The 26,731-nt window shown below is 40.6% G+C and overlaps 1 protein-coding gene across 6 annotated transcripts in view; it reads right to left on the bottom strand.

Moving 5' to 3' along the window:
* Window positions 1–26,731, bottom strand: part of FOXP1 (forkhead box P1) — a 631,582-nt gene that overhangs the window by 389,073 nt on the left and 215,778 nt on the right. For all 6 annotated transcript variants that reach the window (XM_031935180.1, XM_023200113.1, XM_031935179.1 and 3 more), the window contains one exon: window positions 18,139–18,233. The gene's annotated coding sequence lies outside the window, so the exon portion shown is untranslated. The remainder of the gene's footprint in view (window positions 1–18,138; window positions 18,234–26,731) is intronic.

Here is a 26,731-nt window from a genome sequence, read left to right as displayed (position 1 = left end):
ACTCCTATATAAACAAAGAATCAAAGGAGATTAGAAAATACTTTGAGATGAATGAAAATGAAGACATGCTAAAACTTATGAGGTACAGGTAAAGCAGTACTCAGAGGGAAATTTATAGCTGTAAACACCTACATTAAAAAAAGAAGAGGCAAGGCGTGGTGGCTCATGCTTGCAATCCTAGCACTTTGGAAGGCAGAGGTGGGAGGATCACCTGAGGTCAGGAGTTCGACCAGCCTGTAATCCCAGTTATTTGGGAGGCTGAAGCAGGAGAATCGCTTGAATCCAGGAGGCAGAGGTTGCTGTGAGCTGAGATCGCGCCACTGCACTCCAGCCTGGGTGACAGAGCGAGACTCCATCTCAAACGAAAAGAAAAAAAAAAAAAAAAAAGGAAGATTTGAAATAAAATCTTACTAGGATTTAATGAACTGATTAACAAATCCACCAACATATCCTAGAGCTTGACTCTCCAGTCATAAGACTGAACAACTTCTACAGCAATCATTTTTACTCAGTAAAGACAAAGGTTTGAAGTTGTATTATCTGGAATGTTTCAAAGTTATTTATCCATGGAAACTTTTGATAGAACATGCATGAGTCGCTTCTCAATGATTTGCTAAGTGAGGAAACAGAGATCACATAACAAGTTAGCCAAAAGTACAGCTTTAAAACACAGGCTTCTGAATTTGAATCTCATGTTTTTTTCTGTGACATAAATAACTAGTCTTATGAATTAAACTTTTTTGCGGCTTATCAGATTTACATGCTGCAAGCTACTAAATCTTTGGGTTACTACTGCCATTCTCTTTTCTAGATGTCCATATGAGGTTCCATGTACACATCAGGAATTAATTACAATCTATTTTACAAATCATTTCATAAATCAAGGATGAATCTTTATTCCTAAAATCACCAGGGACTTAGAGGAAACCATGAGATGTGCTCTGGGAGACCTGAAAACTCAAACCCTATATAGATAGTGGAACAGAGACCATATTATTCCTAGTCAAATGATCTAAGAAGGCAAAGCAGTGAAAAATCTGGATTATAAAAGCAAACAGGCTGGACGCAGTGGCTCACGCCTATAATCCCAGCATTTTGGGAGGCTGAGGCAGATGGATCACCTGAGGTCGGGAGTTTGAGACCAGCCTGGATCAGGAGTTCAAGACCAGCCTGACTAACAAGGTGAAACCCCATCTCTACTAAAAACACAAAAATTAGCTGGTCGTGGTGGCAGGCTCCTGTAGTCCCAGCTACTTGGGAGGCTGAGACAGGAGAACTGCTTAAACCCGCGAGGTGGAGGCTACAGTGAGCCGAGATCCTGCCATTGCACTCCAGCCTGGGTGACAGAGAAAGACTCCGACTCAAAAACAAAAAACAAAAAACAAAAAAAAAAAAAACAAAAGATAAAAAATAAAAAACAGACCTTGATCGAAGTGTAAAATCTACCTCTTTCTTTTTTTTTAATTTTGAAATAATTATAGACCGTAAGAAGTTGCAAAAATAGTACAATACCCATATACCCTTCACCCAGTTTTCCCCAACGATGACATCTTATACAGCTGTATACAGTATCAGAACCAGGAAATTAGCATTGACACATTACAGTTAACTAAATGACAGATCGTATTCAGTTTGGGTTATTTCTTCTGTAACCCTAGGCAATTTAGTAAGAGGCAGTGTCTCTGAGCCTCAGTTTATTCATCTGTAACATGAAGGTGATAAGAGGAGCTACTTCATAGTACTTATAAGAACTCAGGACCGGGCGCGGTGGCTCAAGCCTGTAATCCCAGCACTTTGGGAGGCCGAGACGGGCGGATCACGAGGTCAGGAGATCGAGACCATCCTGGCTAACACTGTGAAACCCCGTCTCTACTAAAAAATACAAAAAACTAGCCGGGCGAGGTGGTGGGCGCCTGTAGTCCCAGCTACTCGGGAGGCTGAGGCAGGAGAATGGCGTAAACCCGGGAGGCGGAGCTTGCAGTGAGCTGAGATCCGGCCACTGCACTCCAGCCCGAGGGACAGAGCGAGACTCCGTCTCAAAAAAAAAAAAAAAAAAAAAAAAAGAGAGATTCTCCTGCCTCAGCCTCCCAAGTAGCTGGGACTACAGGCATGTGCCACCACACCCAGCTAATTTTGGTATTTTTAGTAGAGACAGGGTTTCACCATGTTGGCCAGTATGATCTTGATCTCCTAACTTGGTGATCCGCCTGCCTCGGCCTCCCAAAGTGCTGGCATTACAGGCGTGAGCCACCACACCCAGCCTTTTTTGGTATATTTTATAAAATGAAAAATAAGTTGCTTCCCTGTATCCCCAAATCTTTTCTTTGATCCAATTACAAATAAATCTTGGGAAACCAAGGCTTATAAACTAGCTAGTTGATATATGTGGTATAGAATGTATCTAGTTCTGTATTTGTCAAATTATTTTCCTATGATCTTAGCACTAAGTAATGTCCTTGGAAATCATTTCATTTAAGATGCCTGCCCTAATCTGAAGTCAAAGCTGAAATGATCCAAATATGATTTTTTTTTTTAAATTGAGACGGACTCTTGCTCTTTCGCCCAGGTTGGACTGCAATGGCATGATCTCGGTTCAAGTGATTCTCGTGCCTCAGCCTCCCAAGCAGCTGGACTACAGGTGCATGCCACTACGCCCGGCTAATTTTTTTAATACTTTTAGTAGAGAGGGGGTTTCGCCATGTTGATCAGTCTGGTCTCGAACTCCTGACCTCAGGTGATCTGCCCACCTTGACCTCCCAAACTGCTGGGATTACAGGCGTGAGCCACAATACCTAGCTTCAAATATGATTCTTATTTTGTTTGATTTTTGGAGAAGAGAAGTCCGGGTATTAAAATGGACCAAAGATGTCTACTTTGGCTGTTTGGCTGATTAGTGGACATATTATTTGTCCTTTTAACTGATTCCAAATGATGTCTGTTGATAGAAACAGCAGACACTTTAGTGTTTCACACTGTTTATGGGTGGCAAGTTTTGAAAATGCAGCTAATTTGCAAAATGACAGAAGAAGAATAGAAAAAAAGATAGCAAAAATTCCTTAGGTTAATGTTTTCCATTCACCTATTCTCAAAGTATGAAAATTTTAGGGTTGGGGAAACCCCAGCAGTGTTCTTCTTTCCTCATTGTAAATTAAACATTTGTATCCTTAAAACATAGCTGTGAAGGAGGGAAGGTGCTGGAACATTCTCAGTACTGATGTATGTATGCAGTGCCAGAACCAGAGAGATGGCGGATGGATGGACTCACACAACTGGTTGAGGGCAAGGGTCAACAGGACTGTGGGATAGTGCCCAGATGGGAAGGCCTTGGTTGTGTGTGGAACTATTTCTATATGTAGTTCTTTCTTGCATGTACAAAAATTACATCCAAACAGAGATCAATTTAAGACCAATGAAAAAACCCAGCTCTTAAAGAGTCCTGCTTTCCTTAGTGTTGACACCAGTAGGTTTGGAAACTGTGACAGGGTAGATCCAGGCTTGCATTTAATCTGTTTGATTCAGAAAATCTAATTGAAGGCCAGGCGTGGTGGCTCAATGCCGGTAATCCCAGCATGTTGGGAGGCCGAGGTGGGCAGATCACTTAAGGTCAAGAGTTCGAGACCAGTCTGGCCAAATTTGGTGAAATCCCATCTCTACAAAAATTAGCCAGGCGTGGTGGTGCACACCTGTAGTCTTAGAGGCAGGAAAATTGCTTGAACCCAGGAGGCTGCGGTTGCAGTGAGCTGAGATCTCTCCACTGCACTCCAGCCTGGGTGACAGAGTAAGACTCCATCTCAAAAAAAAAAAAAAACTAATTGAAATTTAAAAACTCATAATAGGGAGAAGAAAAAGAACTTACCTTCCCTGCCCCCAAAACCCAACAAAAAAGGACACAAAGCCATTTGAAGTGTAAGATTATTCTTAGATATTGGTGTAAGGTCCAGCTATTTTATTTAGTTCACTCCTTTCTCTCCTAGAGGCCTCAAAGGGCATTGTCAGTAGCACCTGAGTCATTTCACTGTTGGAAACACTAAGAAAAAAAATACGTGTATGCACATGAGAAGAGAAATTTTGAGTTACATTTCCTTTCAGTCTTTAGAGTGGGCTACATTCTGTTGTTTTTGTTTTTCTAGTGTTTTTGTACTTTGGGATGAAACTATAAATGGTGGCAGATGCTATCTCTATGTTAGTGAGAACTAGGAAGGACCTCGGGGAAAGTGTCAGAGCAAACTGGAAATCCCGGAAGTTTTAATAATTATAATTTGACCGTTTGTTCTGTATGACAGCTACTTTTATAAGCAATGTACTAGCACCATCTTACTGAGTTCACCGCGCCCGGCCGAGAATCTCTTGAACCCAGGAGGCAGAGGTTGCAGTGAGCCGATATTGTGCCACTGCACTCCAGTCTCAGCGACAGACTGAGACTCTGTCTCAAATATATATGTATGTATATATACACACACACATATATATACCAAATGATCAAATCCTGGTTTCCTAACTGAATTGAAAAGATGCCTTTAGCTTTGTGGGCCACTATCCCTTGTCCAGTTCTAACTGCCTTTTTCTCAACATGAACATATGTTTCCCTTAAAATTACTTCTTTTTTCCTACCCTGGTGTTATGCAAGATCCCTGCTTATTTTGGCGATGAAAACAAAATAAGAAGAGCCACCCAGAGTTCTCCATTCCAAAGAGAGGAGCTTCCCAAGAAAAGCAAAGTTCTACTGTTGTATTTCCTTTCAGCACTGCTGAGAGCAGGCGGCATTCTTCAGTGCAGAAATTCAGTGCAGATGGGGGAGCTGGTCCTGAAATACCTATTAGAACCGTGAACGGCAGGTGTGGGCAGGGACTACCTATAGGCTATAGGTTTGAAATCACTTAGTTTTTGTTAAAAAAACAAAAAAAGAGGAGTGAGGTAGTTAAGCAGGCCCAATACGCAATGAGAAAAAGTGCTTTTCAAGCACAAAATATAAGGAAAGGAGAGGCTTGGCATTTCAGAGTGAGCTGAAGAAAAACTAAATGCTCAGACTGAGAAGGCAAATTTTGACTTTATTTCTATGATCAAAATCCTCACAAAAATGGCCATAGGCCTAGGTGAAAGCTTTAAAAATTTGGGAGGGGGCTAGCATGCTTATGTAAGAAAAACAAAGAGCAGGGTACATATAGGATATTGGTTTCAATGAGGAAGGGCAAACGCCAAGAACAGTATAAGAATTAAGTACTCACATAATAGATCACTGTGAGCAAAGCTCTCCTGCAGATGTTGGAGTTGGTGAGCTAAGCCTCACACTTGGAAAGGTTGTGTGACTGGAGCCATGATATATAAAGTAAGACCCAAACGCCAAAGTTTTGATTTAGCCAAGCAAACGTGGCTGTTTTTGTTGGGTGGAAGAGGCATTTTTTTCACCGAGCAAAGAATTACGGTAAACATCTGCTAACCATGACCACAGAAAAGGTGGTTGTTTTCATCCAAGGTTATTTTAAAGGAATAAATTTAATTAATACAACCACACAGTAATAGTATCCAACCTTATAATAAGTCGGCTTGCTTCTATCCACAGACCTATTCATTAAGGAAGCACTTAATCGAGAAAGTTTCCTAATGTTGCCTTTACGGCTTCTTGAGGACCACGGATATGGGGTAAGACTTTTCCATCTCAAGGGATGCTTGAAAACCCAAGCAGACTTCAATTCTTATCTCATTCCTTAGGCAGTTGTTTTCCAGAGGGTTCTCTTGCTCTATTAGCGAGACTTTATTATAATACACATATTATTTAGGCAACTAAAGCCCCATTAAAAAAATTAATGAGACCGAGGCAGGTGGATCATGAGGTCAAGAGATAGAGACTACCCTGGCCAACAGGGTGAAATCCGTCTCTACTACAAATACAAAAATTAGCTTGGCGTGGTGGCGCGCCCTCTCCTGCTGAGGCAGGAGAATCACTTGAACCCGGGACACGGAGGTCGTAGTGGGCCAAGATCACACCATTGCACTCCAGCCTGGCAACAGAGCAAGACTCTGTCTCAAAAAAAAAAAAAAAAAAAAAAATTAATGTTCTAATGGGTTGAAAGCTTTACCTCACATATAAATGTCCTAGGCCACATCTCTCTCTCAAACTGTTCCTTTGAAAGTAACTATAAGAATTAATAGAATCCAGAATGGTTTGGGTTTTTAAAAATTCCTTATTTGGTTCTTTCTCTAGGAAAGAATGGGGTGGTAGAGAAGCTAGCAGGAAGCTGAATTATTCAGGCTGACTGTCATTCAGATCCGTCAAATTACAGCTCAAAACATCACTTTACCTTTGAACAACCAGTCATACCTGCTCCAAAATGAGAGTCACCCATAATTATTATTAAATGTTCCTAATTAAGATAAAACAATCAAATTCATAAAAACTTCCACTTCCATTCTGACTTAAACAAACTTCTGCCTCTACCTTCAATATTAGAAGAGCCTTCTAGATTTAGAAAAGCTGGTTTTGCATAAACTACATGCTAGTACTGAATAAAAGTGAAGAACTAAGGTTTACTATTTCTGGCCTAGGGTCATGTCAATATCATCAATGAACAAGATACTAAGTTTGCTGAATGTAAAGAACAGAGTCTGCTGGGCGAGGTGGCTCATGCCTGTAATCCCAGCCACTTTGGGAAGCCAAGGTGGGTGGATCACCTGAGGTTGGGAGTTCGAGACCAGCCTGACCAACATGGAGAAACCCCGTCTCTACTAAAAATACAAAATTAGCCAGGAGTGGTGACCCATGCCTGTAATTCCAGCTACTCGGAGGGCTGAGGCAAGAGAATCACTTGAACATGGAAAGCAGAGGTTAGAGTAGGCGGAGATCGTGTCACTGCACTCCAGCCTGGCAACAAGAGCAAAACTCTGTCTCAAAAAAAAAAAAAAAAAAAAAAAAACCAGAGTTATCTCTCCTTATACACAGGGATACATTCCAAGAACCCCAGTGGATGCCCCAAACCACAGTTAGAACTGAACCCTATGCACATTATGTTTATTCCTATGCATGCATAGCTGTGAAAAAGTTTAATTTATAAATTAGCCACAGTAAGAGGTTAATGACAGGACATTTTTAACAATTTTAACAATTTTATTTAAACAGGACAATTTTAACAATGCTGTAATAGAAGTTATGTGAATGTGGTCTCTCTCTCTAACTATTTTCTTGTACTGCACTCACTTATTTTCAGACCATCGTTGACTGCGGGTAACTGAAATCACAGAAAGTAAAATCATGGATAATCATGGATAAGGGGAAACTACTATATTTTCTCTCTTTGATTTATCTATTTCCCATAGAACTAGAACACAGCAATTCATAAAGGCCAGACTTCAGTAAGCTTATTGAAAGAATAAATACTAAATTCATCAACTCCATTTATTCCAACAGTTGTAATATCAAACAGGGTCCCAGATGTTGGACCAGGCTAAGAGCAGCTTAGAAGCCTGGAGTGGGAGGCTGTTGGTGTTTCATGTTTTCCACCCACTAGTCTTCAACCAGTACCTATTAAACACCTCCCTGGTGCCAGTTGCTGTGTTCAGTGTGTGTGCGTGTGTGTGTGTGCGTGTGTGTGCATGCACATGCATGTGTGTATAAGTGTACGTACACACGGGTGTGTGTGTTGAGCAGAGGAGGGAGTAAAGGGGGAGATGCTATCATTTGAATGTTATTGATACTAGACAGAATCTTGAGGGATAATTTACACAGGTTTTAAGGTTCCACGAGTCTGGAAAATTACTCTGTGTTTGTCTGTTCGCCTTCCACAACGCTAACTGTTATGTGTGCTAAGAAAGGAAAGAAGGTAGGCAGAGCTGAACACAGAAGAAGCAAGCACGTTTTTGACACCCCAACTTCCCTTAAGTGATGATGAACCATTAGACAAGAGACCGGACTACAGAGGCTGCAGTCTATTTAATAACCATCAATGCCTTCAGCTATAAAAACAAAGCCAGCCTAATGTAGCCCACTAATTCTGCCCCAACACAGTCAAGTTTCATTTTTATAAGTAACTCCAACATCAGAGGCCACTGTGGTCACAACTGGAATATAACAATGTGCCACTACACTAAATTATGCTTAAATAAAAATGCAATGCATCTCCATATTTGTATAATCAAGGTATTAAATCAGCTATAATTTCCAAGCCTTAAAAGAAAATTCCAAGCTTTTATGTATATTCCTAGTGAAAGATAATGTGATGAATGTCATAATAAAAAAATAGTAGGAGGAAATAATTTTTTATCCTTTTTAAATTTTCCTTATGAAATGCATCATTTTAACATAATGCACTTCAACATAGCTACCCATAAATGTAAATTTGTTTTGATAAAATGAAGAGCCTTTTAATCCAAATTGCACAGTGATGCTTCTACACTGATCTGTTATAACTTAGTAATCAGAGTTAACAGACTGCCTAATTAACCAAGTCATCATTTGCCAAGATCCAAATATGGGATGAATTGTGGGCCAAGGAGAAAATATGATGGACATGAAAATTATTAATTCAGGGAAGCATTAAAAGCATGTGAAATTAAAGTTTTCTGCTAAATCTCACCATCTTTAATATCTTTAATTTTTAAGGTGTAAGTAACACGCAAAAATAAAAAATATATTCCATCCAGGGCACATGGAAAAACATTTATATCAACCAGCCAAATGGACGTAACTAAATTTTAAGCCTTTGACAACCGATGAGGTATAAAATTCATAGATATCCTTTGAGAACAAGTAATATTGATTGAGGGCTTACCAGGTGATGGAACCATATTTGGTGTTTCACATGCTCCAGATATTTACTCCCTATATCCCTAACCCTTCGGGAGGTACTATTTTTATCCTCAGGCACCAGATGAGAAAACTGGGGTTCAAAATATTCCGTTGCCCCCAAGAATGTATGAATAAACAAATAATATCTGATCCTTTCAAAATTGTTAGGGAAGTGATTGCTAAAATTCTGTAATTTAACTCACTGACATTTTTCCCAAGGGGGTTTCATCCATTCACTTATTATGCATTATTAAGAAATAGGAGATAGGGGTGACCTGGAAGATGTCAGACGGCTCACCTGCACAAAAATGTTTCATCATTAGGATATTATTTCCACCACTTACATTTTTTATGTCACCTAAAAGACATATGCATTTTGACTGGGCTAAGTTATTTTTATAAGCCCATTTTCCTGGGTCATTCGAAAGCAAGTCTGAGTGTAATATAGGGTTTAATGCTACTAAGTCCACCAATAAGACCATCTTTCCCTTGGCTACTTGGCAACTCCTATTCATCCTCTGAGGCATCATTCCTGCTATGAGGCCTTCCAATCTCCTTTCTCCAATTCCCTCCCCAATAAAAACACACAATCCACCAGTATTCTTGTAGCTTCTCTATCACCATATTATAATTGACTTTTCTCTCTACCTTGCACATATAAGTATGTTAAAATCAAGCATCTTGCCTTAGGACCACAAACTGTGGCAGATGGTAGGTGGATGGTTGAAGAAAAGAATGAATAGAAGGAAGGCAGGCAATGAATGAACTCTAGACTCTTCGAGGACAGAGGCATGGTAGCATTTCTGAGGCACAGCCCACTTTCAAGGTAGTAAATGTCATTGAAGATGTCAAGCATTAGGCAGACAACTTTCTGGGAAAACTCCCATAGATGACATTCAGTTGTGGGTTAGCGGAACCACATGGTATTTAAAGGTTCCTTCCACCCTATAATTCTATGTGTTTGCTGTGTATCAAGTATAGTACCTGACGTGGTACATAAACATAGTTCACTTTCCCAGAATTCTGTCCCTTTCTTCTGAATCCAGCACTCTTGTCCCCTACTTCCCATTGTTTTGTGTAGGTCAAAGGCCATCCATGCCTTTAGAGATGGACACATGACCCATCCTAGGCCAAGCAGGACCTCCCACCTCCCCCAACTCACTCCTGCTCCAGCTCCAGTGAGTGTTTCAGCAAAAGGCATGTGGCACACACCACACGAATCACAGAAGCAGGAAGATCCCAACTCTGTGACAGCTGCTAGAACTCTTAAGAAAAGATCTTTTCTGCTGGAGTTGCTACAAAAACAGACTCATGAAAGGTTATCCTGCCACAACCAGGGAATCACCTCCATGAATGAACCCAACAGGGAGCACACAGCACAGCCAGGAGACTGCCACTAAGACTTAATGGCATGATCGGAACCTCCCGCTCCAGATTTCCCTGGAGCTAGTTCCACAATCCGACTTTTCAACATTATGAGCCAATTAATTCCCCTTTATGACTAAGCTGGTCACTCAGAACCAAAAAGACCTAAAATATGGTGAGCTCAGTATTTTAAGGCACCGACACTTTAGAAGTGGGCTGTCTACTCTTTGTGTTAACAAGGCAATATGAATACTTCAAACCTTTTAAGTCAAAATTGCTTATTTGTGGTCTCTTGAAACTGGCATTTATACATTTCATCAAGCCTAATATTTTACTAATATTTGGAGGTCAAAGTCCTTGGCATACAGTTTATAAACCTGTAATTCTACTGACTAAGTAACCAAAGGTCTTCTACTCTGTCAGCCAATGTTACCTTTCAGTACCCCAGATTCACCCTGGTAAATAAAAAGCCTTCCAGGTGAATGTTTCCAAGAACTAAAAGAACATTCTGAACCTGCTTGCTGGGAAAATGCCCAGGTACAGGACCGAAGCTTTGGGAGGGAGACCCTCTCGCTTTTCACACAGGTGATTGAGCAGAGCAAATCAATTATTAGGTGGTCAGAGGCTAATATGAAGTAAAATGAGGGCTACAGAGATGAGGTTAATTAGAATAATGTCCCAGAGAAAAATGACTCAAAGATCTAGAGAAAATGTCTTAACAGGCACATCCAACTGGAGATAGAAGAATGGCAATTAAGTGGTTGTCCTTGTTCTTAATCAAATTGGGACATACTTTTATTTCCCATAGCTCCTGTGTTAGCAAAAAGAGAGCATTTGAAGAAGTGTAGTAAGATCAAGCAGGGCCTATTAGACAGCACTGAGGTATAACGGCTCCACATGCAGTCCCAGAGTGAAAAATTTATGTGAAAACAAAATAATGCCTGCACATCAATACCCCAAAAATATGTGTGCATGAGGAAGACCCCATGGCATAGTGATTAAGAATCAGGGTACGGCCAGGTGTGGTTGCTCACACCTGTAATCTCAGCACTTTGGGAGGCTGACGTGGATCACCTGAGGTCAGGAGTTCGAGACCAGCGTGGTCACCATGGCAAAACCATCTCTACCAAAAATACAAAAATTAGCCAGGCATGGTGGCATGCATCTGTAGTCCCAGCTACTTGGGAGGCTGAGGCAGGAGAATCGCTGGAACCAGGGAGGTGGAGGGTGCAGTGAGCCGAGATCGCACCACTGCACCCCAACTCCAGCCTGGGCGACAGAGCGAGACTCCATCTTAAAACAACAACAACAACAACAACAACAACAAAACAGGGTATGATGGGAAGGAGTTTCTAGGTTCAAATCCTAGCTTTGCTCCATATAAGCACAGGGTTCTGGGTGAGTCATTTAACTCACTATTCTTCAGCTTCCTCATCTGTAAAATGAATTTTTAGAATGATGATTACTTCAGAGTTATTGTGAGTTAATAAATATCAAAGGCTTAGAATCATGTCTGGCACATAGACAGTAAAGGTAGCTATTATGGAGTAGACCTTTCACAAGCTATACTGTTTCTCTTAAACAACTGCTGTTTACTGAGATTTTTTAGGATTAGATATTTCATGAGTTTAGAAAATTCTACTTCCACCTCTCCCTACTTTTTAAGCATGCAGAATATTGGTGATAGCATGAAATGCAAGTTCCTCTAGGTACATACATGTAGATAAACCTAAGAAGGTCTAAGCAGCAATTATTCTAGGAGTAGAATCCCAAAGAAACTGCCATGTTTAGGAAGTGAGTGAGGAGCGGGAGACTATTTTGTGTTTCCATTAATGAATGACTGGGGACAGACGTGGACAAAGACAGGACACAGGTTCTCCTGGTTGGAATACCCAGGGCAAAACCTTTACTGATCCCCTGGGAAAGTTGGCATTGAGAAATTCAGCCCCAGAGCATCTTAACCAGAGTCACCTGGCACTGAGAGACTGCTGAACCAAACTGGACTCAAGACAATGCAGCAAAATTTCAAAACATTAAAGAAAAAACCCTCAGAAAGCTCCTAATCTTCCCCGCTACTCCTCAGGCACCAGGGTATTGAGAAGAGGGCAGCACAAGACCCTCAAGCATCCCATGTAAACTGCCTGATCAAGTCTCATATTACACAGATCTGTTTCCCCTTTCATGAATTATTATTTTAGTTTCTGAAGTGACATTTGGCAACAGGGGTGTTATATATTTTTAGAGATGCAAAAAATCTGGGTGTTAGGCACTCTGAGGGTTATCATGAGTCTAACCAATGCATTTTTCTGATTTATTCACTTAGTTTGATTGAAACTTACTGGATTTCATCTTTTCCTTTCCTAAAAGGATATTAGTAACCATGTTTGATGCCTTAAACTATATTTTAATCATGTCCTTTTATTTTTAGGTTGCAAGAGCACACGTTATGAATTAATAAAAGAAATGGCTATTTTAATTTCCTAGATTACCCCAGTTACTCCATAAGTCATATAAATAAGAGTATATGATTTGATAGATTTCATTCTTTTCCACCAGAAAGTCATGTGATACAGAGTGAGACAGGTCCCTCTCTCTGCTTCAACTTTTACATAAAAAATTCACAATGAACAACAAACGTCAACCACTGACATGGTGGAATAACATAGCAAAAATAATAGATCACCTTCAAGCAGGTGGAAGAAATCGGTGTTAACAATGAAAGATATTTATATCTAACTCCTTTCAGACTACATAGACTTTGGTTTTCTATCAAAAGAGAAGTTATGTGAATTTTCAGGACAGATGATATCAAGTATATTTTTTTTTAAAAAAAAAGAGAAGAGAATTGGGCTGGGAGCGGTGGCTCATACCTATAATCCCAGCACTTTGGGAGGCTGAGATGTGTGGATCACAAGGACAGGAGTTCAAAACCAGCTTGGCCAGCAAGGCAAAACCCCGCCTCTACTAAAAATACAAAAAGTAGCCGGGCCTGTAGTGCCAGCTCCTAGGGAGGCTGAGGCAGCAGAATCGCTTGAACCCAGGAGCGGAGGTCATGGTGAGCTGAGATGGCGCCACTGCGCTCCAGCCTGGATGACAGAGCAAGACTCCAACTCCAGAAAAACAAAAACAAAAAAAAAAAAAAAAAAAAAGAGAGAGAGAGAGAGAGAAGAGAATTTACAGGAAATTTAAGATGCCCTCTATTGCAAGGCAGGAGATCAAACCAGCTCTGATTAACTTAAAGGCAAAACATATCCCCAGCAAGAAGCCATACAGACACTGCAGCACCCCAAACTCTCAATTTCCATGGTTTTCTGGATATGGGTCAGGCTCCAAACACTGAGTCACTGCAGCGCTTGAGGTTTCTAGCATGTGTTACCTGAGACAGGTCACGAATATCCAACAGTCAACGCGTCAACAACAAATATAAAACAGACTATCTCACTGCTTGCTTATTTTGTACTTTTTAAAGTTAATTCAGCACATGAAACATGAGCAAATATAATCGGGAATCAAGGTTCTTTGCCATCTTTGCCACCTCTAAAATGAACATCACAAGAAATCACAAGATGAGTTTTATCAGTGGAGGTCCCTAGAGCCTTTGCTGACACCCTTAAATCAACAGCACCGTTATTCTCATCCAGACCCTGTGCAAAGTGCTTTCCACATACCATCTAATTTAATCCTCACAATAGCTCAGTGGCTAGGTGATGCTATTACCCCTGCCCTAGGGAAGTAAACTGAGTCTTAGAGAGAGAAAATAATCTGTCCAGAAAAAGAGCCAATGAATGAGAGTGTTGGAGTTTGGGCTTGGATCCCAACGTCCTTAATCAATTTGTATCACCCACCATATCCTTCAGACTCAAATGGCAAATGATGGGGAAGATAATGTATAACCCCTTCTGGATGGGACACGCAGAGTATGCAGTACATAGTGGGAACTTTCCAGAGAAAACCCAAGATCTGTATTCTATTCCTACAATAAAGGTGACGTGTGCAACTTTGTTCCTTCTCTTACTCCCTCAACTGGATACAGTCCTCGTAGGTGCCATAAAAATACAGAAATTCACAGGGAAATCCCCAGACTTTGACTGATTCAACAAATACTGACAGCATGCATACCTACCACATGTTAGGCACTGCTAGCCATGGAGAAGCCACACTGAATAAGACCTACTTCTTCCTTATTACCTGATAAAAAGGTGAATTCATGAAGGGACAGGGCTGTAACATATGGAACAAACAAGAGGTTTGGATCAAGAAAAATAATAAAGGGGATGTCCCCTTTCATGTGGGTGGTCAGCAAAGGCATGCCCAAGGGGTTGATTTTTGAACTGAACACTAAGGGATGAGAAGGACTGAAGGTATCCCGTAGTTTGGAGGCAAGGGAGTTTTTATGGCATCTGAGAACAGTAATGGGGTTTAAATAAAATACTGGAAACTACGTGACAAAAGCTCAAAGTTTCCAAGAGTCTTTTGAACAAGCAAGATCTTCAAGCCACCATCTCCACATAGTGAACATGACGGAGGCAAAGCCTGTGTCAGGCAGGTCCCTGATAAGTACTACTATAGGCTGGGGTCTGTCCCCCCAAAACCATCAATTCTGTGATATGGTGTCAATGTCAATGAATGAGCGCTGCAGGTTTATTATTATAGGTGGTGTGACTCTTAGCGGTCTCACAGAACAGGGCTCAAAAACTCAAGGGACAGCCAGGGTCACATGGTTGGCACTGTTTTTCAGTCTGGGTACAAGTCACCAACTGAGTCATCCATGAGTACTGCTGACATTCTTTGCCACGGACCTGTGGCAGCTTCTGTGTGCAGATGACACAGTTCTTTGAGGGCCATTCCCAAGAAGATCTGTGGGGGACCAGGGCCTGCTTTGCCGAGTCAGCACAGAGGCAGGGATGGGGGATGAGGTGGCAGAAGATTGACATCATGTAGCATCAGCCTGCACGAGCGAAACCCTACGGTTTCAGATTATCATCAGCAATACCAACTTGAAAGCAGTTAGTGAATTCTGCTTGCAAGGCAGGCCCATCGTCTGACTAAGTTAAAAAAAAAAAAAGGAATAAAAAAAGAACTGCATGCTTCTCAGGGGAAATCCTCAAAACAGGACCCAGAGACCTAAGCTCTGCTAACAGGGCTACAGCAGCTGTATACATAGCTGCACGTGTCCTTGAAGATGTGCATGAGGACAAGCTCCCAAGGCTCTACTTGCATTTACAAGGGAATACCAGGTGAGGAGCAATGGACTGCAAAACATGCATCATCTATCAGTAAAACAACAACCAGTGAACCAGCAACCGGATGGTAGAAGCTTGTCAGAGACAGATATTTCCACTGTATCACCTGGGGTGCCTAGCACAATGCTGGCATTTATGATGTACCAGGATCTGTGCTAAGCTCTTTACAAGCATCACCTCTCTAACTCTTTGTAGTGAGCTGGCTTCTATTTTTATCCCCTTTTCCAGATAAGGAGGCCATGGCACAGAAAGGTTAAGTAACTTGCCCAGGGTTGTTCAGCCAGGAAGTGGAAAAGGTGGAATCTGAGTCTAAGCCGATCTAACTTCAAAGCAGAAACTCTTAACCATGCTGTTACCCTGTATCCATAGCAGGCATCCAATGAGTGTCTGTGAATGCATCCATTACCCTAAGTTTTATGACTACTCATCACAGGCCAGTATAGGCAGAGAATGTATTATTAATACAAAGCATAGGGAAGTCTCATTCTATTCACTTTATGGGATAAAAAGTTTCAGAAGAATCATGTACAGGCCAATTTGGGACAGAAAATTTGGACAGGAGTGGCTTACTTCTCCCGTGCACCCCACTCCCACGGTAACCTTTCAGCACAGATACAGGGAGCAACAAATCACAGAAATGTAGGGTGGAGAGTTCTGTCCTGTCCTTGAGTCTGCGTAAGTACAGAGGGACAGTGGAAAGCTGTCAGCAATGTCTCCTGCCCTTATAGGGGGAACAGAATTGGTTGTGAGTGCACGCCGCTAAGACCTCATGCTAATACTCAAGCCTTAAGGAAATCTTACATCCACAGGAAGGAAAACCCACTAGACGAGCATATTTGAGAGTTTAAATTTTGCTTTATAGCTCTCTTAATAAAGAAATTTATTTCTCAGACTTGCCATGGCGTGTTCAGTAAGAATATTATGGTCCTAAAATATTTACTGAGCTGTATCTCTGCTGAGAATTAAACAGGCTAAAATTCTAACATGTAAAATTCAAACAAGGCACAGTCAACAAAAGGCATTCATAGAAAATAAATAAAAATTAAACATGTAAGCAAAATTGACAGCATGATTTCGTATAAGTAACCACAATGGTTGCTCAGTAAGCATTCACCTTTTCTTAGTACTAGAACACAGAATTTACCTGGGACATCAAATTGTTCAAGTCTAAGGATTGCATTTCCCAGATACCCTTATAGTTAGGGGTGGCTAATAGGACATAAGCAGGCATCATTGGGTAAGGCTGCAGGGAAAGTACTTTAAAAAGGCCTGTCTCAGCCAGGAAAACTACTCTTTGTCTCTTCCTTTCAGGATGTAGAGTCAATGGCCTGAGAGCCAGCAGCCACCATGTGACCTTGAAGACGAAGGAACGCACTTGAATAAGGAGAGCAGAAAGAAGACACGAACTGCTCTTCCTGGATGTTTTTATGACAGAATACTTAAATAATTGTTTATACTCATGTAGTTATATCTCTCTTGCTAGGAAACAATTCTTAACTAATATAAGATATGAAAACATATCTACAGACGACACTACAATTTTCTCTGAGGGAAAAAAAAAAAAAAAAACTAGAAAATTCATGAATTGGGATTCTGATTAACCCTCTATTCCCAAAGCTGTTTGTTTAAGTATGACTTTCCTTCTTAATTAGTATTGCTAGCCCAGGGAAGCATATTTGCTGAGCCTGTCTCTCTGTTTTGACATGCAAGACTTGTGAAATTCAAACATACTTGTAGGCATCCCAAGCATTATTATTTATTAAGGCCTATATTAAAGGTGAGATCTTACAGCACTCTCAGATTCTGATGATTAAAGGAAATTTAATCGTTCTTCATTGGCATTTGATCTCTAGCCTACCATAATCTACCCGCATATCCCTTCATCCATATTTGATACTAAAAAAAAAAAGACATTTCAACAGCTTTATCCATCAATTGTAAAATAGAAGGAATGTACAGACAAACCACATTACTCAGAAAATAAGAGAGCTTTCCCCCACACTCATTTCGCTCATGAAAGCCCAATGTGATTAAAAAGGTGAAGAAGTCATACTCCACAAGGTGAACCAGAATGACTGTAGAGCCGATCATCACATTCGTAAGGAGTTTCAAAATTTTCAAAGTGCTTTCACGTGCATTATATCTTGTTTCATCTTTACAACACCATCTTTCAAGGTAATAAGGGCAGGTATTTTTTTTTTATTCCTGTTTCTCGCAGATAAATAGCTTGCTCAAGGTCAGATGGAGTGGTACCCAGCGAGGTGTCAGGTTTACAGGTCAAATGTCCCTTTTTGATGCATCAGATCAAGGGACAGCCTACTATATTCTTCAGGCCAAATATGGCTTACTGTCTGTTTTGTAAAGTCTCTCTGGAGCAGAGTGACACTCATTTGCTTGTATATTATCTATAGCTGCTTTTGTGTTCTAAAGGCAGAGTTGGCTAGTTGGAAAAGACTGTATGGCTCATGAGGATGACAATATTTGCTATTTGGTCTCTTACAAATTTTACCAACCCCTGCATTAGGTCCCCTTCCCACAAATATGATCCAAGTTATGAACCCTATTCTTGAAAACCATAAAGGTATCACGGGGGGTAGCAGCATTCAAATGTCTGCTAGCTTCAGAATCAGGGCCCGATAATTAGAAAGGCCATTATCTTCTGCAGGATTACTATATCGACCACTGGGTCCCCTGCGAAGGTAGATGGCAATTTTTAGGTGGTATACAGCATCAGTGGTGTCTGTCACTTACCCTGAAAATTTAACGTGTCTCACAGCCATAAAAAGCCTGGGGTCACTGGGAGGGGGCATGCATAATGCCACAGGACTGCAATACACAGAGGGAAGCTGAAAGCAAAAGAAAAGAAGAGGTTAAGTGAAGGGGCAAATGGTGATGCTTCAAAAGCAACACAGACACACGAGCCTTTGGTATCCCTCATTTACACACCACATTTACCTTCAGTATACAATCACGTATCTAAGCATCTATTTTATCCTTTGCCTTCTAGAATCGGCATTCGACCTAGCTCACAATCTGAATTACAGGAGGAGGATGCAAAATGTTATGTAGGTGAGTAAAACTGTCACTCTTGAAGGCAATGACATCCACTTAGGAAGTTAAGTTCCTTTATCTTCCATACCGTAATTTCTATTTCTTTTCTTTTCTTTTTTCTGAGACAGGGTCGCGCTCTGTCATCCAGGCTGGAGTGCAGTGGCACATTCAGGGCTCACTGCAGCCTCAACTTCCCAGACTCAAGTGCTCCCAAGTAGCTTGAACTACAGGTGTGCACCACCATGCCCAAATAATTTTGGAATTTTAGTAGATAGGCTAAATTTTAGTAGGCCGTCTGGTCTCAAACTCCTGAGCTCAAGTGATACTCCTGCCTCAGCCCACAAAGTCCTGCAATTACAGGTGTGTGCCACTCCCAGTAAATTTTCTTTCTTTCTATTTTTTTTTTTTCCAGATAGAGTCTTGCTCTATCACCAAGGCTAGAGGAGTGCAGTGGCACAATCTCGGCTCACTGCAACCTCCACCTTCCAGGTTCAAGAGATTCTCCTGCCACAGCCTCCCGAGTAGCTGGGATTACAGGTGTCCACCACCATGTCTGGCTAATTTTTCTATTTTTAGTAGAGACAGGGTTTCACCATGTTGGCCAGGCTGGTCTCAAACTCCTGACCTCAAATGATCCACCCGTCTTGGCCTCCCAAAGTGTTGGGATTACAGGCATGAGCCACCATGCTTGGCTTATAATTTCTTATTTCTGAAGATAAATTTTCATAATGACAGTGCTAACACATCCTGAGAAATAAGAAAAAGACGATCCATAGGTCCAAATGATAATTTTGTTATGAGTTTTGATCTTTCAGCCTGTCTCAATGCACCCAGTAGAAGAGACAGGAGGAAATAAGTACATACATGGACACAGGCACCCCCCTAGCAAAACATACAGGCTCTCTCCCGCCAGCCAAACAGAAAATCTTACTTGCCACAGTTAGCAACTCTTTTTTTTTCAGTTGCAATTCAAATGCAGAAGGAGATTGTGACACAGCCTTCTCATGGAAACAATCACTCTGTTCATATGCTGAGACTGCAAAGCTTTCATCGCTTGGTTAGGTTATTAGTAGAATATTTACCAAATCCAATTCCAAGTAAGTTGAAGTTGCTGACAGATAAGTCAACTCATCCTCAAGTACTTTCAGAAAGTTTTTGTGAATAGCTGTCAGTAGCAAGGTTTCACATGCCAGGTCTTTTTTGCATAGATCCTTGAGATAATAATGCCATGTATACAGCCCTCAAGATTAAATAAAGGACTCTCACTAATACAGAAAAAAAATGGAACTACAGAACGGGTAGAAAGCCTGAGCTTTTGGGGCATGTACATGTATGTCTGTGTGCAGTGTTCTCTTTCAATAGTAAATTCAGGCAACACTTTGTGAATTTACATGTTTTTAACCTACTCAGATGGAGAAGTTGAAACTAAAAAGGAGATGCATGAAGTTTTACGATTTGAATAGTCACCTGTCTCCGGAAACTATGTGGGTTGTCTGCGTACCAGAATTCAGAAGAGAGTTAAGAGATGGTGTTCCCAGTGGGTGTCTCTTCTAGATATGAGATAAACTCAGGCCAGATTTGTCCACACTATGTTTTCTAGGTATCTGGTGTCTACTGTGCATAAACTGCCAAATATATCATGACTTCAGAATCTTCATTCTTACATGAGTTTAATGTGCTGTGTGGGCATTTTCCCTCTTGAGCAAGGGAGCTTAAGAGTATGATAAGAATGCATCAAAAATGTTTTTAAGATAATTTCAGTTGGTAAAGGCTGTAATCGTTCAAACTTAATTGGTGAACTCATTAATGAGCAACTGCCACTAAAAGAAAGACGACCATTGTCATCAACTTATCAGAGCAATGAGATAATGAAGTTAATTATATTGTTTTCAATGGATTTACACTGGCTGCCTTTTAGATTCTACATTTCCAAACATTTGTTCTGACACCCCATGTGTTTGGTCTCTTAACGAAAAACTATGAGCTGTGGACTCCTTAAGGAAAAGTCGGCAGATCACAGCCTCACGTCAGGGCAATGCAACTGGAAAACTTTTCTCCCCTTTATTATCTACTTGTAAAATGTTATAAGCCTGTAAACTACTTAATTTATGAGCCATGTTAATAATTTGCTCACACTCTATCGCAGGTTTGGCAAACACAGTTTCCAAGGGATGTGGGAGGATAATTTGTAGGTCCGGCTTCTCTCCTAAGGGGACACTAACTAATTTGACACAGTAACATGACATTGATGGCAGGGCACACTAATGACCATTCTCCAAGACGGGGCTGTCAGCCTGTCGTTCCAGTGAGATGCCGGTCTGCTTTCACGGCTGCTCAGGACTGGATGCTCAACTAATTACTCAGACAGCGACATTAATGAGAGCCCTCATGTTTATTTTCAACATACTAACCAGCGCTTAGCTTCCATTTGTCTGATATGGTCACTGATTAAAATGTGTTTCATGAATAGTAAATTTGAACTCTAATATAACAAAGAAGCACCGGAGAAAAGTAAGGAACAGCTGACTGGAAAACCAACCTGGTCCACACAACTTGTTTTCTGCCTCATATATTGTCAAGGACAAAGTGACAGGTAGTGGGAAATGCCATGGAGTACCAAGAAAAGTGAGAGGAGTATTTTTAATTACACATGTCTGTAGACAAGTCTGACTTTTGACCAAGGCCCCTGGATCACAATACGGCCAAGAGCAGCTTCCATCTCAAACAGACATCACTAACTGTATGATACTGAATGAAAATTTGTGTTTTATTATTTATTCGTTTATTTATTTATTTTTGAGACGGAGTCTCACTCTGTCACCAGGCTGGAGTGCAGTGGTGTGATCTCGGCTCACTGCAACCTCCACCTCCCGGGTTCAAGCGATTCTCCTGCCTCAGCCTCCCGAGCACCTGGGACTATAGGTGCCCACCACAACGCCTGGATAATTTTTTGTAATTTTAGTAGAGGCGGGATTTCGTCATGTTAGCCAGGATGTTGTGGATCTCCTGAACTTGTGATCCACCTGCCTCAGCCTCCCAAAGTGCCAGGATTACAAACATGAGTCACCATACCCAGACCTGTTGTTTACTTTTTTGAGACAGGGTCTCACTCTGTTGCTCAGGCTGCATTGCAGTAGCATGATCTCTGCTCTTTGCAGCCTCAACTTCCCAAGCTCAAGCCATCCTTCCACCTCAGGCCTCCCGAGTAGCTGAGACTGCAGGCAGGCGTCACTACGTTGGGCTAATTTTTGTAGAGACAGTGTCTCACTGTGCTGCCAGGCTGGTCTCAAACTCCGGGACTCAAGCAATTCGCCTGCCTTTGTCTCCCAAAGTGTTGGGACTACAGGCATGAACCACCATGCCTGGCCTGGATGAAGATATTTAAAATTAGTTTTTTCCAGGAAATGACCAAAATTTGCTTATATGTGTTTTTTGAACCTTACAAAAGTTTGATCTTTGATTAATCTATAATATGATCTTCACAAACATTAATAAATGCTGTTGTATTTTTTTGAAAACTACTGTAAAACTACACTGCTGAGGATGTTTTAAAAAGTGTTTTTTAATATCCTCTTTTATGTCTTGTTTCTAATCTACTAAACCTTGCAATCAAGTTCTTTGTACTTTAAATCAAATTTCTATTTTAGTATGATAAATTTTGTCCTTCATTTTAGGGTGATTATAATTCTAAAATATTCATATAATCATGATTTAAAATGAATAACTCTCAAAAAAAGGTGGGCTTAGATCTATTAAAGGTGTTAAAAAATTGAAAATGCTTCTGATATAGTTCATTGTAAAATATGCAATTCGAAATAAGTAACAGTGGTAGTATTTCAACAGATGTTCTATCTGCCATCACGGATAAAGAATTCTACTCAATATTGTGTACAACTTCTGATTTTATAAAATAGCAAAATAAATATGAGTTCATGTAGATCACTTTGGGAAGGAAAATGTCATTGCATGCAACATTTCTTAAGTATGTATTCCTAAACTTACTCACTCTGAGATAGATCTGTAATTTTAGAACGCCAAAATGCCTAAATGGCACACAACATGTGGGAAGCAGATTCAGAGTGCAGGCTAATTTTTAAAATATATTTAAACAAGTATGTAGATAAATTGTTCCAAACCAGCATGACTGTCTCTGAATGCTACCCTTCCCAGGGGACTTGTTGGAGACAGGTTCTCAGACTATCAGCACCTCTGGGCAATTTATGTATGGTAAGCATTTGTCCTCCATAATAATACAAGAAAATGTGGTCAGTGTGTGGCAGAGACTGGCTAAACGTTCATCAAATCCATTTCTTTCTCCTGAACACACAGCTGGAATGCATTTCCCAGCATCCCTTGTAGTTAGGTGGGGCCTGATGACTGAGTTCTAACCAAACAGATGGAAGTGGGTATACACTACTTTCATTCAGATCCTGAAGCCTCTGGCACCATGCTTAGTGACTGCTTTCTTCCCTGGACTGTGGGCCCAGAGATCCAGTGAAGAACTCCTACTTCCTGGGGATAGTGGAGTCACTGGATGGAATTTGCCTGGGTCCCTGAAAGACCACATGGAGCAGAGCCACCACCACTCCTGTCCCCCTCAACCAGCACTAGACTGTGAGGTGCTCATGAATTAAACTGCACTGAGTTAAGCTCCCGAGCAGCTGGGACTACAGGCGCGCGCCGCCACGCCCTGCTAATTTCAAAAATTTCAAATTTTGGAATGTTGGTTACAGCTGCTAGTATCTCTTACCCAAATACATGGACCTTTCCAATTTCTCCCTGGTTTTCACTTGGGTCTCCAGGTAACCGTAAGTAAGCAGAAGCTGTTTCAATTTGGAAAATTTTCTGAAAATATTTCATAGTTATGATTATTTGCTCCTCTAACACAGCTAAGGGTAGTAAAAGGAAAGGGAACCAACAGCTAATGTATTCCCAAAATGTGTCAGGCATGGCTTTCCTTACTTAACCTTCACGTAGCCCATTAAGGAAGTTTGATTCCTTTTTTACAGATGAGAATACTGAGCTTCTAAGAAGTGAAATAAAACCAAATGCCACAGAATATTGATCCAGTTGACAGTTTCCTACTTGAATGCCTTTTATTGTTGTTGTTGAATTGGCTTTTAATATCCAAACTTTACAGAAAATACAGGTTTTATTTATTTCTAAATAAAACAGTTTTGTCTGCTGCTATTATAAAATAAAAAATCCTATCACAGCCTTCAAATTTAATGTAACATTTTTAATGAAATGGGTGAAGGTTAAGTGTCACATTGCAGTACAATTAGTAGAATATCAGAAACTTCCCTAGAGGTTCTGAAAACCCAGCCACAAAAGTGATGTGTCTCAGATGTTCTTCATGATTAAAAAAGAAGTCACATTTCAAACAAAACAAATGCATGTTGAGATCATATTAATTGTTGAGTAACTCATGTTTCAAACATTTTTACATCCTTAACATGATAGCTGTGTACACATAAGACAAGTTACTATCTTTTAGTCAGATTTTAGAAAAGAGTTAGTACAACTTTTTGTGTGAAGGAACACTTAGTGGATATTTTAGACTTTGGTGCCACAAGTTCTCTATTGCAACTACTCGGGTATTATAGTAGAAAAGTAATCATATGTAAACAAGTGGGTGTCGTTGTGTTCCAGCAAAACTTTATTTACTCAAACTGGCAGTGGGCTGGATTTGCCAACTTCTGCTTCAGAACATTGGGGGTTTTGCACATTGACACATAACACATTAAAATTTGTCCTATGTAAAATAATGGGAAATAGACTCTGGGCAGCATTTTCACTCAGGATATCTGACTGCCAGGGATGGATTACTGATGGTAAGGGTAATTGCCTTAATTTGCCAAAGGGTTAAGAGATGAGTGCCGGCAGGCTCAGCTTCCACTCACTCACCCCATGCCTGGTTCTTTCCCCTAAGTCATGCCACCTTTCCAAGGGCCCATGTGCCCACACAGAGAGCTTACTAGAATCCCGGGCCATTCCCAACAAAAATCCAAGGAATACTTGCAACAACCAAAAAATAAAAAGCTGAAGCTTTTTCTCATCAATACAGTCAAGCCTCTGTGTTAAAAGCGTGCAGGTAACAGTCACCTTAAAGTGACTTTACGTTGGACCTTTTTTAAAAAAGCAAAATAAACAATAGGTAGATTTTAGATGTCACTGAAAGAGTGAGACAGAAATGACATCTGCTAAAAGTTTCAAAATCAGGCATGAAGTTTCCCTAAATTAGAAGCAAACCGCTTTCTTGGGTTTAAAGGACATTCCAGCTGGGCACGGTAGCTCACACCTGTAATCCCAGCACTCTGGGAGGCTGAGGAGGGCGAATCACAAGGTCAACAGATGGAGACCAGTCTGGCCAACATGGTGAAACCCCGTCTCTACTAAAAATACAAAATTTAGTCGGGCGAGGTGGCAGGCGCCTGTAGTCCCAGCTACTACGGAGGCTCAGGCAGGAGAATTGCTTGAACCTGGAAGGCAGAGGTTGCAGCGAGCCAAGATCATGCCACTGCACTCCAGCCTGGCGACAGAACAAGACTCCGTTTTAAAAACAAAACAAAAAACAAGTTTTTTGAGACGGAGTCTCCTTTGTCGTCCAGGCTGGAGTGCAGTGGCGCCACCTCAACTCACTGCAAGCTCCGCCTCCCGGGTTCACGCCATTCTCCCGCCTCAGCCTCCGGAGTAGCTGGGACTACAGGCGCCCGCCACCTCGCCCGGCTAGTTTTTGTATTTTTAGTAGAGATGGGGTTTCCCTGTGTTAGCCAGGATGGTTTCAATCTCCTGACCTCGTGATCCGCCTGCCTCAGCCTCCAAAAGTGCTGGGATTACAGGCGTGAGCCACTGTGCCTGGCCATAAGATGTTCTTTCTTAACCAATTTCAGGGTAGGAGCTACGTGTCCAGTGATAGAATATGCCAGAAACAATGACTCAAATGTATTATTCCCCCACTAGTCTCTCAAGGATGTACAATTATTTTAACGATGACTTGGTCCGCTTTTTTTTTTTGTTTTGTTTTGGATGGCAAAGCTCAGAGACATACATTCAGAGAGATTTTTTTTTTTAAAAAAATCTCAGTTCCCTATTAATGTTTTATTGTAACAGTTAAGTGTAAGAGATGATGTGAGACATAAAATGAGTAAATTTTATGAATCTGTCTTATCTTAAATGTCTATCAAAACAGAACAAAAGCAAGTAAATGATAATCCAGTCTGACAAAGGAATATTTTGTAGGTTGTAGTCATTAAAAATGGGGAAATGTGTGCAAATCCTTGTTACAATGTGATATAAAATAAGCAAGATAGGAAAACTGTATCTACAATAATTCTCAGCTGTATAAAAATATGTGCCAATCAAGAACAGAAAAAAATAAAATTCACAGTATTTGCCCTAGATAAATGGGATTAAGGTTAGGATTTTTCCTTAGAATTTTCTGTATTCTCTAGATTTTCCAAAACAAAGTAATATCCAAAATAACTGTTACACAATTTGAAACAATGGTTTCGACTTTAAAAAAGGAAGAAACATTTTGCACATTTCTACTCATTTATTAATGGCTTTTGACTGTCTTGTTTCCAGACTAGAAGTGTCTTGAGAGCAGAGATTCATTCGTGTTATTTCTCATGCCCCAAACACAATGTTTATGGCATCTTATGCACTCAATTAACATTCCTTGAAGCAACTGAATAGACCACCTTACTTTTTAGAAGTCCTCTTAATGAGATTCCCTAAATAAATTAAATTTTTATACTCCAAGACTTTACAAGAAATTAAATAATTTTGTTTAAAGAGGTTGATTGCTTGCGGATTATGGCTGTAAATAAATTGCTTGAGGTAAAATTATACTTTCTCCTCTTCCCTTTTTCCATGATGGCACACAATAATTTGTCTTTTAATAACCTCAAACAATTCTGAGTCATTTGCTCATTAAAAACAAAATACATCTTGATCACGAAGCTTGGCATTTCATAAATATTTACCCCAAATGCACTGCCTGCTTTGAAGCTGGGATGGTAAGCTCCTGATTGACAAGTAACTTCTGTGCAGAAGGAGGGAGGAGATCTCTCCTGTCAACAGACATGAAGGGAAGACAACATATACCTTATTATGGAAAGTTACCAAAATCTGTGTGTTAGTCACAGCAGCTAACACACTGTAAGTGTATACCACATTAGGATCTGCCTCAAAGAAATACTTATTTCTGGCTTTGTCTCTACTTCTCCCATCTTGACCCCAGGGGAGCATGTCTTTTTTTTTTTTTTTTTTTTTTTTTTTTTTTTTTTTT

This window comes from Piliocolobus tephrosceles, chromosome 2, assembly GCF_002776525.5.
Source record: "Piliocolobus tephrosceles isolate RC106 chromosome 2, ASM277652v3, whole genome shotgun sequence".
Classification (NCBI taxonomy): domain Eukaryota; kingdom Metazoa; phylum Chordata; class Mammalia; order Primates; family Cercopithecidae; genus Piliocolobus; species Piliocolobus tephrosceles.
Note: the sequence above shows the minus strand (reverse complement) of the source record. Positions and strands in the feature narration are given on the sequence as shown.